This window comes from Ochotona princeps, chromosome 4, assembly GCF_030435755.1.
Source record: "Ochotona princeps isolate mOchPri1 chromosome 4, mOchPri1.hap1, whole genome shotgun sequence".
NCBI lineage: Eukaryota > Metazoa > Chordata > Mammalia > Lagomorpha > Ochotonidae > Ochotona > Ochotona princeps.
In genome coordinates this window covers 29,975,105-29,993,314 of record NC_080835.1, presented here as the reverse complement: position 1 = coordinate 29,993,314, position 18,210 = coordinate 29,975,105, and positions in this window count along the sequence as shown.

Below are 18,210 nucleotides of genomic sequence, written 5' to 3'. Positions count from 1 at the left end.
CACCAATCTGAAGCCAGGAGCCTGGACCCTCTTCCAGGTCTTCCACACAGGTGCAGGATCCCAAGGCTTGGGGCTGTACTTGTCTGCTTTCCCAGGCCACAGGCAGGGATCTGGATGAGAAGTGGAGCTGCCAAGATTAGAACCAGTGACCATATGGGATCCTGACACATGCAAGGCAAGGATCCAAGCCTCTAGGCTATTGTGCAGGGTCCCACACTGGACCTCTTGTGATGTAAATTTAAAAGAACTGAAGCTCAGGTACATTAGTGAGCTTATGAAACTGAAGGACCACAGCTGAAAATTATACCTATAAATTTTGACTGTGGAACTCATTCTCTTTCCATTTCAATATACCAAATACCACAGCCATGAGACAAAAGTTTAATTTAATGGCATGCAGGCATGCTGCCTGCCTAGGACCCGTTAGGGCATGAGCTGTTGCTACCAGACGAGCACAGTAGCATTCCAAGGGTGCAACCAGTCCAGGACCCTAGTGCCAGACCAGCCATAGAAATATTGAATTCTACTCATTATAGCAGATGGCATTGCCTTAACTAATAAGAGGAGACTTCAGGAATTTTACACCCACAGGAATTCTGGAGTCAAATACATTAAAATAATTCACTCTGAAAATGAGCTAGCTTGAACCAATAATCTGTGACAGGGTTCAAAACCAAAACCACAGACTTCTGAGCCAGCCAAGAGTAATTATTATGGAAAGAACACCATTACCTAGAGTTCTTAAAGTGATATTTAAAAGACAAAAAAACACAGAATTAATACAGCATAGACATGAATCATTTGAAAATGTAAACATTAATGTAAAACAAAATGGTTTCAGAAACACAACAAAGAGCATGGCTGTCTCATGATCACATGTAAAACCCATCATTCCTCATTTTGGAAACTGTGCTACTAAAGGCTTGTCCTCTCCTGTAATTAGGTTAGATCAGCTTGTCTCTGTTACATGGTTCTGGATTTTACTTAAATCCCAACCAGTTGTATTAAATACACAACTCCTTTATTTTAAGAATTCACTCTGAGAACCTTCTATAACCAATTACTGCTCATCAGCCATGACAGCTCACTGAAAATGTATCAATGCAATGTAAAGGAAAAGGGTAGAGTTTGATTTCCCCACTGTGTAACTGTGAGCAGCACTCTTTTTTTTTTTTTAAGATTTTATTATTATTGGAAAGCCGGATATACAGAGAGGAGGAGAGACAGAGAGGAAGATCTTCCATCCAATGTTTCACTCCCCAAGTGAGCCGCAACGGGCCGGTGCGCGCCGATCCGAAGCCGGGACCAGGAACCTCTTCCTGGTCTCCCGCTCGGGTGCAGAGTCCCAAAGCTTTGGGCTGTCCTCGACTGCTTTCCCAGGCCACAAGCAGGGAGCTGGATGGGAAGTGGAGCTGCCGGGATTAGAACCAGCGCCCATATGGGATCCTGGCGCTTTCAAGGTGAGGACTTTAGCCGCTAGGCCACGCCTCCGGGCCCAAGCAGCACTCTTAATGTCCATGAATTTCAGCTCCCTAATATGTAAAATCATTAGTTCTCCTAATAATCAAACATGGTAGCTTTTAGTAAAAAGCAGTAGACAAATGACTTTTCTATAAGTGCATAATTATATGCAATGATCAAATATATCTACAGTCGCAAACTTTGTCATAAAAATCAGTCATCTAAGCCCTTGGCCATTGATAGTGCTGCCTTGTGGTGACCACAGTTCCCACAACCCAGTCATCCAGCATGATTTCATTGCCATTTATCCATGTGACGGTTGGTTGGCTTTATATTTTTTCCCAATGTATTTCATTCAACACCAGCACTATGAACAAGTGAGATAGTGACAGTCAACACATCCATGAGCAGCAACTTTTCCAGGGCTGGGCTGTTGATGCCAGCCCAGGAGTAGAAAGCATGGTGCCTTTTCCTCTTGCAAATTCTTGGAGCTTTATTGCTTAGCCCTTTCTCAAATGACACCAGTTAAGTTCCCTTAAGAAGGGAATGCATTTCCTGAGAACACATAAAATGACTCAGCACCAGATATGGCAGGATGTGCAGAAAAGGGAATGCTTCTATTTCTTCTATCTAGCAGTGAAAACCAGACTGAGAGTGAGAGTGAGAGTGAAACCTGGAGTCAGAGGAGATGATGATGTCATTATTATAATTATTTTTCCTCCTGCCTGAGAAGAGATTCACACAACTCTAATCCACAGAACATTGTTTTCCACCCAGAGACTCACAGGATAACAATAATGCACCAACCCCTCAGGTTCAAAATAGGTCACGTCTTTGGTGTAAAATTACTTTGGGGGTTGGATGGGATGAATTGGGAATAGATTGTTGTGGTGGAATGTACACTAGGGACTGGATGTGCATCTGCCAGCATTTTCTTTTAGAAATTTTAATCACCTGCATTAAATTCCTCTACGCAGACTTGACAGAGACCCATCTCATGCCTAAATCCCGGCATGATGACCTGCATTGCCTGTGGGCTCAATAAATATCTTGTAAAAATGCACACAGAATGAAAAAAAAATCATCTGAGCAGCAAGAAAATCAAAGACCTCCTTCTCTCAGAAGGACATCCCTCTCTCCCTTCCTCCACAGGGAGACATCTGCTGTTTCAAATACTGAGGTCGGTCCTTTACAATACTTTTGTTAAAATGCCTGCAATCCCATGTTGTACATATAAAAACAAAAGTGCAACACAATCATTTACATGTGTGAAACTACTAAATTTTTTAAATTATTATTCACCCTCCCTCATCCATAAAAATACAGGAATAATGTCGACTTTATTGTGAATACGTTGCAAAACATAATCACTTTTGAAATTGAATGAAGACATAATGCAATGCTTGATGTGTATAAAATCTCTTTTGCAATCTTTGGTTTCTGCACTTCTCCTTTCCAGTACCCTATAGAGGATTAAATGAAACAGCATAAATATGACACATGTACTTGTTTGTGAGAAAGAAATATATCAGCACTCATCTCAAAATTAGCAGAGGCTTGTAGGAGTGCCTCTATTTAGCTAACTTCCAGGTCCAACTTACAATTTATTTCAATAATAATAAATATTCCCCAATTCCTGCCACAGCAGTATCTCTAATTTAGGTTCTCTATGTAGTACAATGTCTCTCACCTCTTTATTTTGTCAACATTTATAATTTATTATATTCAGATCTTCTGCTCTGCCTATGGAGTAAGAAAAAGGAGATTAAAAAAAAACACAGTGAGTCTGTTGAGGAGAAATAATAGTAAAACCAAAAATTCCCCTGAAAGACGTCATGATTGCCCAACTTTGTATTTCAGTGTATTATCAAGGTGTGGAACAAGCATAATAAATATTAATAGGAAAAGTGTTCCCTACAGAAATAAATACAAGTGCTCCAGGACAGAGAAGAGAGTTGAAGATGATTTGAAGAAGTGTCCTGAAGATTCAGTCAGGTAGAATGGAGAGACAAAGGTGATGTTAAGACATAGCTGGTATAGAGCCCAGTGCGATAGCCTAGCGGCTAAAGTCCTTGACTTGAACACACCAGGATCTCATAAGGGCACTGGTTTTAATCCTGACAGCCACGCTTCCCATCCAGATCCCTGCTTGTGACCTGGGAAAGCAGACAAGTACAGCCCCAAGCCTTGGGATCCTGCACCTGTGTGGAAGACCTAGAAGAGGCTCCAGGCTCCTGGCTTCAGATTGGTGTAGCTCCAGCCATTGCAGCCTCTTGGGGAGTGAATCAACTGATGGAAGATCTTCCTTTCTGTCTCTCCTTCTCTCTGTATATCTGACTTTCCAGTAAAAATAAAAATAAATACATTTAAAGAAAATAGACATAGCAGGTATAAAGGCAGGAAAAAGGTGTTCGGAGCATCATTGGTTCAGATTCTGTGAAGTAATTACATATGGCTTAAATTTGGTTCATGTTGAGGGAAGTGGCAAAAAATGAGCAAAAGACAGATTGAGAGATACGTTCAGGGGTCTGGATGTTATCATAAGGAATCTGACCTTCGGCCCGAGCCTAGTGGTTTAAGTCCTCACCTTGAACGTGCCAGGATCCCATATGGTCACCTGTTCTAATCCCGATGGCCCTGTTTTCAATCCAGCTCCCTGCTTGTGGCCTGGGAAAGCAGTCGAGGATAACTCAAAGCCTTGGGACCCTGCATCCGCATGGGAGACCTGGAAGAGCTTCTGGCTCCTAGCGTTGGATCAGTGAAGCACCGGCCACTCTGGTCACGTGGGGAGTGAACCATCAGAGGGAAGATCTTCCTCTCTGTCTCTCCTCCTCTCTGTATATCTGCCTTTCCAATAAAAATAAATAAATATTTTTTTGAAAAAAGGAAATTGACCTTCATTTCTATTTAACTTGTGGCATGTGATTATTATACATCTCCAATTAAATTAAAATTTCAGAGCCAAGATTCATGCAAGAGATTTTGGCACAACTTTCACACCAAAGATCACATTTTTGTGAGATTTGATTGTATGTTAAGTCTGTTTTCATTTTTTTAAACACCACAACACCCATTAAGGTAGATACCTGAACTCATTTCACACACACACACATGAACAAACATAAGCTTGTGGAAAATTAAAGTACATATTCAATTTCACATAAAAAGTAAATGCTAGAATAGCTGAGATTTTTAAAGTTTGATTTTAGTTTTATCCTGCACATAGAAATCTGCTGACTTGTTCAAATTTTACAGTTTATCTTCTCTCCAAACGAATTACCTTTGATGACTGATTTCATTTCACCAAAATCTCATCCTTTCCCTTCCCCTCCCTTCTCTGTCCTTCCTTCTCCCTTCTCTGCTTCTCAGTTAATAATGTGATGAGGTGGGCCATGAGTTCAGCACATGGTGAGGTTAAGTCAGCCTCACTCCTGACCTCCTGAGATGAATCTGTGCTCATTCCCATACCATCAATCATTGTACAATTTTAATCTGGCAAATGAAAAAAAAAAAAAAAAAGAAAGAAAGTGATGTCTAAGCACATTTCGCAAGTTATGATAAGCTTTCTGTCCTCTTTACCTTTCTCAAAATTGACAGGTTTCATTAAAACCTCCTCCATAAAACTTTCTTAACAGTTCACTAAGTCCTAAGCTCTATGGTAAGAATAAATGAAGGCACATTTTTTTTTAAATGTATAAACTGAATCTTCAGAGGTACAGCGTTGGAGGTTGTCATGGCAACTTTTCTCTCTCCTTCCCACTGTTTTTGGCGAGTTTTATTAAACAAAACAAAAAAAGTTAAATGCCCTCATTAGCCCCACAACCATTTCCAGTAGAAGCAGCTAATATCTTCTAAATGTCTTATGACCAAAGCCACATGCTCACAATACTCTGCAGAGTCAGGCAAACAGATACTCCAGTTCCTTAATATTCAGAATTGAGGAATGGATTCATTCATTGCATATAATCTAGAACTGCTTTGTAAAAAAAAAAAAATCTAGTCCCTTTGTAAATATAGAACTATGGAAAAGGCCTTCACTTAAAGGGGTCTATCATCTAGTGGAGGACATGAAGTACATATTGTACCCCGACAAGATCAAAGGCAAGTGTAGCAGGAATGCTCAAAGTGCTACATGGGCACAGAAATAAAAGCAATTCTTTTTAAAGTATGCAGGGCAGAGAGACAGAGATATAGGGCTACAAATAGAGAAGTCGTACCTGCTGGTTCATCCTCCAAATATTCCCAGTTGAAGCGAGGAGCCAATAAATCAATTCATTTTCCCACCTGGGTTTTCAGTAACCTGAATACCTGAGCCATCGTCGCTGCCTCCCAGGGTCCACATTAGGGAACAGAGCTGACAATTGATATTGCAACCCAGGGACTATGATATGTGGCATAGGTACCAAAACTATCGTCATTAACTGCCAAACCAAACGCCAGCCCTACAGGAGCTATCTTAACCATCTAGTAGCAGTGGGCAAGGCTTCTTGGGAAAAGTAGCCTTTAAATCCTTGAACATTAAGAAAAATTAGCCTACAATTGATCTTCCATGTTTGGCTGAAGACCCTTGGATATAATTATTGGGAAGGGTATCGTGAATGACAGCATGTATGCTATAATGTTTTTGGGCAATAACTCTGAAAGAATGATTCACCAAAAAATGGAAAACAACCTAAGAGCCTTGGAAGAGAAGAGCAAAATGGAATTTAGAAGGATCAGCTAGTTTGGGAATATTATTTCTTATTCATAGCTTTTAATGTTTATTTAGTTTCATCCACTTGAAAAGGAGAGAGAGAATGAGATTTCATCTACTCCTTTGCTATCCAAATGCTACAGCCAGGGGGTATGCAAAAGCAAAGCCAGGAGCCCAAAACTCCATCTGGATTTTGCACAAGGGTGACAGGGGCCCCTGGATTGGAGTCACCACCTGCTGCCTCCTTGGAGGGACATTATTGGGAAACTGAATAAGAGGACGAATAGGTGGGCAAGCACTCTGAGATTACAAACAAGCATTGCAAGCTGTGGCTTAACCTGATGGTTCACAACACATACCTTTTATATATCATTTCTTATCTATGAGGAAAAAAAATACTAACTTTCCCACAAATTAACTGAGCTGCTCCAAGGAGTGTCCATTAATTTTCTGGTGGAATGTCAAAGAAAATCACACTCATGATTTTTCTAAACCATAATACAAAAAGTTTGAGGAAACATTTTATGTTATCCCTTGATAAACTATAACAACTTTTCTATATGCAAATTCATGCTTTTGCTGATGATTTTCTCTGACCATGTTTTTTTTATACAACACTTCTTTGTTGATAGAGATTAGAACCACAAGTGATCCCTAAAGAATACTAAAGCCCATATCCTTGTTCTCTTATTTCATGAAAACAAAAGGCAAAAATACATTTTTCTTGGACCCACTCATTCTTGGCATTTAGAAGTTATCAGTAAACATTTCAGTATTATGATAAAAATGCTCCTTGAGTAATCAAGTAAGGTGAAATTGATCCAGAATTCATCAAAGTAATTCTAAAATATTACCCTAAAATTTAATCCAGGAACAATTAATTCTTGTCAGTGTAGTTTCTAGTCTGGTTTCTCTAAAGTTGCCATATTTTTGAGGCAAAAGAAAAAATAGATTTTTAACAGCACATTTTGACTTTTGTAAAACTTATTTGTAGCTCTACATTTACATGTGGCAAGTTGGAAATGTTCTGGTTTTTCACTGGGTGTAATCATCTCAGGGTAGTCACATGACTTGCATCTCATGCTGATAAAGAGCTCTATCCAGCAGCTGTTTAAATCTTTGCTTAATTCAAACTGGAAAAACAAATTAATTATTGCTTAGTATATGCATTTGGCTTGATAGTTAAATTTTTAGAACAGTGAATTCACACACGATATAAAACTAAAAATAAAAAGATCCTTATGGATAAAAAATCTGGGACCTGAAATTTTTTTTAGAGTAAATCTAAGTATCTATTAATTTGATTATCATGTTAAGAATTTTTCTCCCACAGGTATTAAGCATGAGCAAATAAGCTTTGCTATGAATAGATGGGAGGAGAAATGATTAGAACTGCAGTTCAGTTCACACTAGGTTAGATACTGCATCAACCCAGATGCCCATCAGCTGTTGACTGGATAAAGGAAATGTGGTATACATGCAGTGTGGGATGAAATCCTGCCTTTGGTAACAAAATGAATACAAATTATCATGCTTAGCAAAATTATCCAGCCCTGCAGGATAAATAACATGTGTTCTCTGGTAGCTAACACAGAACACACACACACAAAACACACACCAAAAATTGTGCCAATGAAGTGCAATGGTCTCTCTGGGTTATGGGTGTATTTTGAGTCTTGCTTATAGTCCAATGGAAATGTCTTGTAACACGTTTTTTTACCTGTCAAATATTAGGATTAATTGCAAATTAAGCTTGTGAATATAGACTGGATTAAAATTACGTCTGTTCAAACTCTGTTGAACAGAGTGAAGGAAGAGAGCAGTGTTAGGGAATGGAAACAGAGGGAAAAGAAAAATAGGATTGTCTTCTTGGAGCTGTACCTGAGGAATGCATAAAATCTATTATCTTTACATTAATAGAAATTTTAAAAAGAAAATCTTATATATATTTAAATATATATATTGAGAGGTTGCTTGAGATTTTGTTTTCTAACAAATGTTTATACTCAGTCATATTAATTAAATTCTATGCTTTGAATATTTAAAAATAATTAAAGCAGTGCAGTGTGCATTTAATTCTGAGTCATGAGAATGCAGTGGAGAAAATTTTTGTGTGGAATTCTGAGTTCTTAAAAAATATTTAAATTATTCCTAGATTCAAATTTTAATGGCGTTTTTGCCTTGGGTCTGAATCTTAGCTGACATTTCTTCAGCTTTCCTAATGTCAGGGAGAGAAGTTATGCTTAGACTTCTGCAGGGCTGTTCTATGTTGCTTCTGCAGAGTAAATTGGAAAGGGGAATTCAGGTATAAATCTGTCCATTTCAACCACAACATTAAAATGACACCAGCTTCCTTAAATTCATATTAGCATTTTCTTTCTAACGGCTTTGTGCAATTTTAATTCATTTTTGACCTCACAGTATTACAAAGAAAGACTTACACTAACATCCCTAATCCTCATTACAGATGGGAAAACTGAAAATCAGAGATAAATTGCTGGTGCAGGAAGATGAAATAAATTTCCTGTATATGTGAGATTAGGACATAAATCTCTTGACTATCTGCCCTATAGGCCCAGCTTGCTTGGGGTAAATTCAGGTGAGAAAAGCCCAACTGTGCACTCACACAAAACAGGTTCCTTATTGTTTCTCAAGTATCTTCTTAAAAAATAATTATTGGGTTTTTTTTTATATAGTTGGCACTGGAGTCTCCCCCTCCTCCCTCTGTTCTCCCCCTCCTCCCTCTGTTCTCCCCCTTCTCCCTCTGTTCTCCCCCTCCTCCCTCTGTGTTCCCCCTCCTCCCTCTGTTCTTCCCCTCCTCCCTCTGTTCTCCCCCTCCTCCCTCTGTGTTCCCCCTCCTCCCTCTGTTCTCCCCCTCCTCCCTTTGTTCTCCCCCTCCTCCCTCTGTGTTCCCCCTCCTCCCTCTGTCCTCCCCCTCCTCCCACTGTGTTTCCCCCTCCTCCCTCTGTTCTCCCTCTCCTCCGTCTGTTCTTCCCCTCCTACCTCTGTGTTTCCCCTCCTCCCTCTGTGTTCCCCCTCCTCCCTCTGTTCTCCCCCTCCTCCCTCTGTGTTCCCCCTCCTCCCTCTGTGTTCCCCCTCCTCCCTCTGTTCTCCCCCTCCTCCCTCTGTTCTCCCCCTCCTCCCTCTGTGTTCCCCCTTCTCCCTCTGTGTTCCCCCTCCTCCCTCTGTTCTCCCCCTCCTCCCTCTGTGTTCCCCCTCCTCCCTCTGTTCTCCCCCTCCTCCCTCTGTTCTCCCTCTCCTCCGTCTGTTCTTCCCCTCCTCCCTCTGTTCTCCCCCTCCTCCCTCTGTTCTCCCCCTCCTCCCTCTGTGTTTCCCCTCCTCCCTCTGTTCTCCCTATCCTCCCTCTGTTCTTCCCCTCCTCCCTCTGTGTTCCCCCTCCTCCCTCTGTTCTCCCCCTCCTCCCTCTGTTCTCCCTCTCCTCCGTCTGTTCTTCCCCTCCTCCCTCTGTGTTCCCCCTCCTCCCTCTGTGTTCCCCCTCCTCTCTCTGTTCTCCCCCTCCTCCCTCTGTGTTCCCCCTCCTCCCTCTGTGTTCCCCCTCCTCCCTCTGTTCTCCCCCTCCTCCCTCTGTTCTCCCCCTCCTCCCTCTGTTCTCCCTCTCCTCCGTCTGTTCTTCCCCTCCTCCCTCTGTGTTCCCCCTCCTCCCTCTGTGTTTCCCCTCCTCCCTCTGTTCTCCCTCTCCTCCCTCTGTTCTTCCCCTCCTCCCTCTGTGTTCCCCCTCCTCCCTCTGTGTTCCCCCTCCTCCCTCTGTTCTCCCCCTCCTCCCTCTGTTCTCCCCCTCCTCCCTCTGTTCTCCCCCTCCTCCCTCTGTGTTCCCCCTCCTCCCTCTGTTCTCCCCCTCCTCCCTCTGTTCTCCCCCTCCTCCCTCTGTTCCCCCTCTCCTCCGTCTGTTCTTCCTCTCCTCCCTCTGTGTTTCCCCTCCTCCCTCTGTGTTTCCCCCTCCTCCCTCTGTTCTCCCTCTCCTCCGTCTGTTCTTCCCCTCCTCCCTCTGTGTTCCCCCTCCTCCCTCTGTGTTCCCCCTCCTCCCTCTGTTCTCCCCCTCCTCCCTCTGTTCTCCCTCTCCTCCGTCTGTTCTTCCCCTCCTCCCTCTGTGCTCCCCCTCCTCCCTCTGTGTTCCCCCTCCTCCCTCTGTGTTCCCCCTCCTCCCTCTGTTCTCCCCCTCCTCCCTCTGTGTTCCCCCTCCTCCCTCTGTGTTCCCCCTCCTCCCTCTGTTTTCCCCCTCCTCCCTCTGTGTTCCCCCTCCTCCCTCTGTTCTCCCCCTCCTCCCTCTGTGTTCCCCCTCCTCCCTCTGTGTCCCCCCTCCTCCCTCTGTTCTCCCCCTCCTCCCTCTGTGTAACCCCTCCTCCCTCTGTGTTCCCCCTCCTCCCTCTGTTCTCCCCCTCCTCCCTCTGTGTTCCCCCTCCTCCCTCTGTTCTCCCCCTCCTCCCTCTGTGTTCCCCCTCCTCCCCTCTGTTCTCCCCCTCCTACCTCTGTGTTCCCCCTCCTCCCTCTGTTCTCCCCCTCCTCCCTCTGTGTTCCCCCTCCTCCCTCTGTTCTCCCCCTCCTCCCTCTGTTCTCCACCTCCTCCCTCTGTGTTCCCCCTCCTCCCTCTGTTCTCCCCCTCCTCCCCTCTGTTCTCCCCCTCCTTCCCTCTGTTCTCCCCCTCCTCCCCCCTGTTCTCCCCCTCCAGTCTGTCCTAGTCCTTCACCTAATAATGATACAGCTAATGCATGAAATTATTAACCTGTAATACAACTAGTTGTTGAACACATCTTATAGCACATGGGTATATCTCATTTAATTATCATAAATGTTCCAGTGGTGTATAACAAGCTTGAATAATTTACAGCTAGTGAGCTAAGTTTTGAAGCAGTTTTTAAATGAAAGATGTGAAATTTCATCAGTTAATATGTGTTTTTAGTGAGCAAGAGTTATTTTTTTTAGAGGTGAATATTTGAAGTGAAGAAGGTCTGAGTTCAAAACCTCACTTAATTCATAAATGATGACATATTTCATATGCTACAGTTAAATACAGAGAGACAATTGAATCATGTTAATACTTTGCTTATGATCATTTTCTGGTTCCATTGCTCTGAGTCCCATCATGACTCATCCTGCCTCTTCATGGTCATCTGCCATAGCCTTCCTCCATGCTCCTTGGATTACATACTACAACATCTCAGTCTCTCCTGTGGATCTTATCTCTTCCACTTCAAAGCTTTATTGCATTGTCTTCTCTCTTCCCAGAATTCCAGAGCCATGTCCTATCCCTCATCTTGCACAACAACCCAGCACCTCACTGTAGAACAGAGGGGCTTTGCCTTGGTTTTAATTTCATTATTCCACAGCACTACATGGGAGACGTCACCCTTCACGCAGTTTAGGTAAGGATACTGGAGTTCTGAGAGATTATTCAGTTATCCAGGGTCATGTTGCTAGTGAATGGCTGAGCTAAATTTCAAATCTCCTTCTGTTTCCAAGCATTAGGCTCTTTGTATTTACCTAATTGACTCTGACTTAAATAACAGCAAATTTATGCCTTGATTTGACAGCTCTCTCATCTGGAGAGATGTCTGACACCTCGTATCTTTCCTTGCTACCAATCAGTTTATCAATAAAAACTAGGCACCCAGGCCATAAGCTTTAGGGTTTTTTTCTCACAGTAGCAGACAAACTTTATGTAGTCAAGAAATACATGAAACATCACTGTCAGGCTGGTCTAAACTTTTCTATGCCAAATGTTCCATCCCGGTGGTATTCCAGATCAGGGAAACAAGGAGTGATTAAGTAACAGCATCCTGTTACAATTCATGGATATGATGACTCAAGAACATTTTTGAGAAAAACAATTTCAGTCACTAAAACTATTTTGAGGATTATAGTACCTGATCAGTGACACTTGAACGAACTTTTAAAACCACCTCTTTTTCTATTTGCTTCTTTAGTCACTACATTCTTTTTTTTTTTTAAGATTTATTTTATTTTTATTACAAAGTCAGATATACTGAGAGGAGGAGAGATAAAGAGGAAGTGGAGCTGCCGGGATAAGAACCAGCGGCCATATGGGATCAAGGCGAGGACCTTAGCCACTAGGCCACGCTGCCAAGCCCAAGTCACTACATTCTTTATGTGGGATTACATATGGTAATCAGTGCAATCAAACACTACAAAGAATATGCAGACATGAACCCTGTCACTTTGCTATCTTTGTGGAAATAAAACGAGAAATAGATAAATACATTGACAACTGACAACTAAGTGTGACCATACGTATAAACTTGCATGACAATGATGAGGATAGAAAGAGATATATTTCTCTTGGAGCCTTGGACTCTGTGGGATATGAGCTTCCGGTGCATATGAAGAGCTGGGAAGACAATGCAAAGAGGAAGAAATTGTAAATGATTTGGACTCCAGGTCAGTAAATTTAATTTGTTTAGGATATTGAAATAAGAGAGAAGGAAGATTTGGGGGTGAGAAAAACAGAATAAGAAACGACCCATACACTTTCACTAAACACAAGCCATTTGCTAGATACTGTTTGAACAGTGAGAGATATGCCAATGACAGAAGCAGAGAACCTTCTGCTCCACTGGGGTTGACATTCCAGAAAAGGCCTGCAACAACATGCAAGTTCCAAGCCTTCAATATTTGATAAGAAATACAAACAAGCTTGAAGTGTATTCTAATTGGAGTGTAAAGCCAGACAGTCACTTCATTTGACCGTATTTTAAAACCTTACTCTGACTTCCTTTATGTGGTGACAGCTAGAAACACCCAGAATTATTGTTGCTGTAATTATGTTGATTCTTATCAATAATAAACAGCTTGAGACTCTCTTGCTCACATTTTTAAAGGCAGAAATCGTGTCAACACACTGAAAAATGTTTGAACCACTAGAGGAAATCATTTACAAAAGGGCCCCAACGTGGGATTGTGCCATTTTCTATTACAGTCTATATCCTCAAGATAATTACAAAGTTAAAATTAATTGAGAGAAAAGCCAATAAAGTTCATAAAAGATATGTCACTGAAAATACATTGAAAGAGGGTAGAATATTGTCAACACAAGGGTGGTTCATAATAAATCAAATTCCTTTCCCCTCTCTAAGTCTTTTCTATCACTTTCCAATCCTGATCTCCTGAGAATGTAGAGAACAATCAAATCCCATTTGAATCTCTTTCGCAAAGAGGCAGACACTTTTAAAATCATCTAGCAAGAAAGCAGGCTAACTCTTTATCTCCTCTGGCCTTAGGGGGAAGAGGATGTTCTGTTCTAGAATGAACATGGGTTTGAAGTTTGAGATCCTGATTCATATTCCATTTCCAGTAATGTCTGAGAAATATAGGTAGTTTGTTCTCTTATCAAAAATAAGATGTTCCAATACAATACATAAAACTTTTAAAAAATAAGAAATTATAAAAGGCATTTAAATAAAACCTTGTGTGTAGATATTCACAGCAGTACTCTTCACAAATAATCAAAACTGCAAACAATCCAAGTGTCTGTCGGCTGATGAATGGACAAATGAAATGTATTGTGGCTTTATTGTGAACTTTTACTTAGCCACGAAAAGGGATAAAGTACTCAAATACGTTAACAACATGAGTGATTCTCAAAAAATGCAAGTTAAGCAAAGGAATCAGACACAAAAGGCCACAAGGTATATGATTATATTTATACAAAATGTTCAGAATAGGCAAGCGCATAAATAAAACACATATGAATGCATGCCAGAGAACAGGGGACAGAGAAAAAGCATAAGCAGTTAATGGGCACTTTACTTACATATTTTAAATATTTTACCACAAGGCACAATGGTGGTTCATAGAAGCTTATAGACATCTTAAATGCCATTTAACTGAACCCCCTAAATAACTAACCCTGTATCATTTGGATTTAACCTCAATAAAAATAGTGACGTATCAGGAGTGAGAACTTGTATTTAGTTTATAAGATCTATCCCAATTTCGTCACAAAACTAATGTTTGTAAACCATGTTTCAGGAAAAGATAGAGCTGCTTTTGACCCTTTGGAATTCAACAATGAACATATTTTCAGTTTTGTATCAAGCTATCTCATGTAAGATTTGTAAACATTTTATTTTTAAAAAGTGATGGAGAAAGAAAGTCTAACTTCAGGTTCACTTCTCAAATGTCTGCAACAGCTGGGGCAGCAAAAGGTCAAACAGAGGAGCTGAGAGCTCAGCCGGGATCTCTCACATGATGGCACAGATTCAACTGTTTCAGCCACATCTGCTGCCTCCCAAGGTACCATGTAGCAGGAAAGTGAATTGGAAACAGAACAGCAGGCACTCTGACATGGAAAGTAGGCATCGCAAGTGGCGCTTAAGCTGCTGCACCAAATGTCAGCCCCTCTACTTGCCAATGTCATATGTAATATCCATCTTCCACATGGTTTTCTTCTCATACAAGACTTTTTAAAGTTCCTAAATCTATAAGAAGCAATCTTCATCCATTTTTAAACCAAAAGATCTCAAAAATGATATGTTAAAAGCTTAACTTGAATGTAGGAGTCTATATTTTATGTTTTGTATTTAAGTGACTCCGCTGTTTGAAGAATTTGACACTTCAAAGGAGCTAACAGATTTGCCTTGTGTTCTCTGAGTAATTGATCTCAGACTTGTAATTTCTCTTTGAAATATATAATCGTATCTAGTCTTCGTAAACAGCTTTAGTTTCATTATTTGTAATTCACCACTTTTTCTGGAATCTTTAAGTATTCATAAAGGATTTGGTAGTTGCTCATTTATGTTAACTGTGAAAAACATAAATAAGACAAACTCAGTTTGAAATCTTTAATACAACTTAATATAATAGGTTTATAAACAAATGAAAAGGGTAAAAAAATAAATTGCTAAATTGACTTAATAGGATAAGAAGATGGACTGAGGCCAATATAGTAGCCTAACTGACTAATCCTCCGCCTGCTGGTGCTATCACACCATGTAAGGAACCAGTTCTTGTCGTGGCTGCCTAATTTCCCTATCTTGCTTCCTGCTTATGACCTGGTAAAGCAACATAGGATGGCCAAAGTCCTTACATCACTCTGCCCACACGGGAGACATGGAAGAAGCTCCTGATTCCCAGCTTCAGACCAGCCCCACTCTGGCCTTTACAGTAATTTGGTGAGTGAACCAGTGGATGGAAAATCTCTCTCTTCTTCTTTTTTCTTTCTTTGTTTCTTTCTCTCTCTCTTTCTTTCTTTCTTTCTCTCTCACTTTCTGTAACTCTGATTTTTCAAATAAATAAATCTTCCCATTAAAATCTGTCTTAATCTATTAACTAATAACAACAATAAAGCCTGAATATTTGGAAATTTAATTAATTGAATATCATTTTCAAAAGCAGTAACCACAGAGGTAGACATTCAGTTGAGTGGTTAAGTCACCCTGTCGCACATTGGAAAACATGGGTTCAAGTCTTGGTTCCAAGCTCTGAACTCCCACTTCCTAACAATGCAGGTCCTGGGAATAAATGATGATGGCTCAATACCTGGATTCCTCCCCATGTGGGAGAGATGGATTATGTTCAGGACCCTGGCTCTGGTGTGTCCCAGCCCAGATACAAGGAAATGATTCTGTGGATGGAATTCTGTCTCTTTCTCCCCCAAAGAAACAACAACAAAAAAAAAACTTAAATATTTCAAAAACTTAAATATTTGAAATTCACTCTTTTTAGATATGAAAATAATCTTTAGGGAATTTGAAAAGCCTCACTTAAAATCATGCACATTCTCCCCAAATGCTGTCACAAATGCACTTACATATAAAGTCTCTCACACGGAACTATATCGTACATTTTAGATCTTAACTCCAAGGCAGACTATTGCACAAAATTATTACCCTTTCCTCATCACAGAGCCATTACTTTCAGCTTCTTTTCTCATAATGTAGTTTATAGAAATTTTACTTTGCAGTTGTAAGGGATCCCAACAACATGAAGTGCTTCAACTTTCCTCTAATCAGGCAGCATCATCCGATCATGGCATACTTTCATTCCAATCCTAAATATTGCTTCAAAATCTTTCTCAAAACAGCCTTCTAGTTACTTCCAACACATATCAGAAATGGCATACTAATGAAATGCACTTATCACTCCATTCTTCACATTTTGTGAGCCCAATTTTCCATTCTACACTCCTTAAAATATCCATTCAGGGGCACAGATCACATTCAGATTACTGAGTGATAAGCATGACAAATATATTAGATGGTTTTATACTGATAAAAAATTGACTATTGAACATATTCAAAGCAAAGAAACTCAAAATTAGGGCCAATCAGATCCCTTGCGACTGCTGGGATCTCATATGGGTACCAGTTCACCAGTTCCACTTGCCTTCTAGCTCCCTGCTTATGGCCTGGGAAAGCAGTAGAGGATGGCCCAAAGCCTTGGGGCCCTAAACCCGAATGGGAGACTGGAAGAAGCTTCTGGCTCCTGGCTTTGGATCAGTTTAGCTCCAGCCATTGAGGCTACTTAAGGAGTAGACCAGTTGATGGAAGATCCTTCTCTCTGCATCTCCTTCTCTTTGTATATCTGACTTTCCAATAAAAAATAAGAAAGAGAGAGAAACAGAAAGAGAGAGATTCAAAATGAGCCTTTCCTATCCATGAAAGTTCAGAGAACAAGGCGATTTATGTAGAAACCATATATATTTACTCTTCCATGCTCCAATTGTCCCCATATAAGTGATTTAAAAAATTGGTTCATTGCAATTTCCAGATTATAATTAAATGAAGTAATTCTCAAGATCTATTGTCCTCTAGACAGTCCTTCAGAGGAATAAAGCATAAAAGAGCTACGCCAATTGCATATGATGATGTGTTAATCTGTCATCAGGATACATCACCGGTACGTCCTTCAAATCGTTAGTGAGTATACTGAAGTTTACTAAAGGTCAACTACCTCATCAAATGAGGATCTAATTGACAAAATTACTTAACATACAAGACAAATAGTCCAGAAATAAATTCATTAATGGATTTTTATTCTCGAGATAGCTCAACTTATCTTAGATTTTCAGAATATGCAATTATCCACACATATTTCGATTCCAGACATGTTTCAGCTTTTCAGTGCCTTTCTTCAGCACTAAGTACAGGGTAAAATAACCTCATTGGCAATATCTATCATTTAATATAGAACAAAATCAAATGTAATATAATGTGATATAAATCTTAGATGTAATAATAATTGAGAATCCTCCCCATTACACCAGAAAAAAACAAAATTGCAGGTCAGTAGTTACGATGAACATAAATTCAGCAATCTTGAACATTTGGAAATCAAATCCAACAGCATATTAAGGATCATATATCTGCTGGACTGTATCTTGGTACTATTATCCATCTGTGCTCTGTCTTCACTCTTCCCACGCATCCCAGTCTATAGTAACCACTAGTCTAAATTTAAATTTGCATTTTTTATATTAATTATATGAGAGAGGACAAGTAGTGCTTGTTTCTCTATGCCCAGGGTTTGTTTTCTATTAGTTTTAGCGTTCAATAGCGCAGTGGCAATGACTATAGACCACACCATATGTATTATATACTTTATAAAGAATTGAACAAAAAAAGCTGGCAGTCTCCAGACATAAGTAAAGAATAAGAATGCAGTCTGTTTTGATCAGCTCACACTGTAACTATCTGTTGAAATATTATACTGTACTCAATAAAAGTAAAATAAAAACATAATATTACATATTAAGAAAAGCTAAAATACAGGTTTTTTTAAATTAGTTTATATACACTATTAGTGTTTACCTCTGTAAGGTAAGAATGAGTTGGCATATGCAAATAAATAATTATAATATACCATACGGAATGAGAGAGATAATTTACACTATAATTTTATGATACAGAAAAAATTTAAAATTTAATACTGCTTCATGATAAATATTTGAAAAGTTAGATGTAGACAGATTGTGCTTTAATATAATAAAACCCATATGATGTCAAGCTCACAGTTAAATAACATTCTCTGTGGTTCAGGATGCCAACTTTAATTAGTCACTATACCAATATGTATATTGTAGC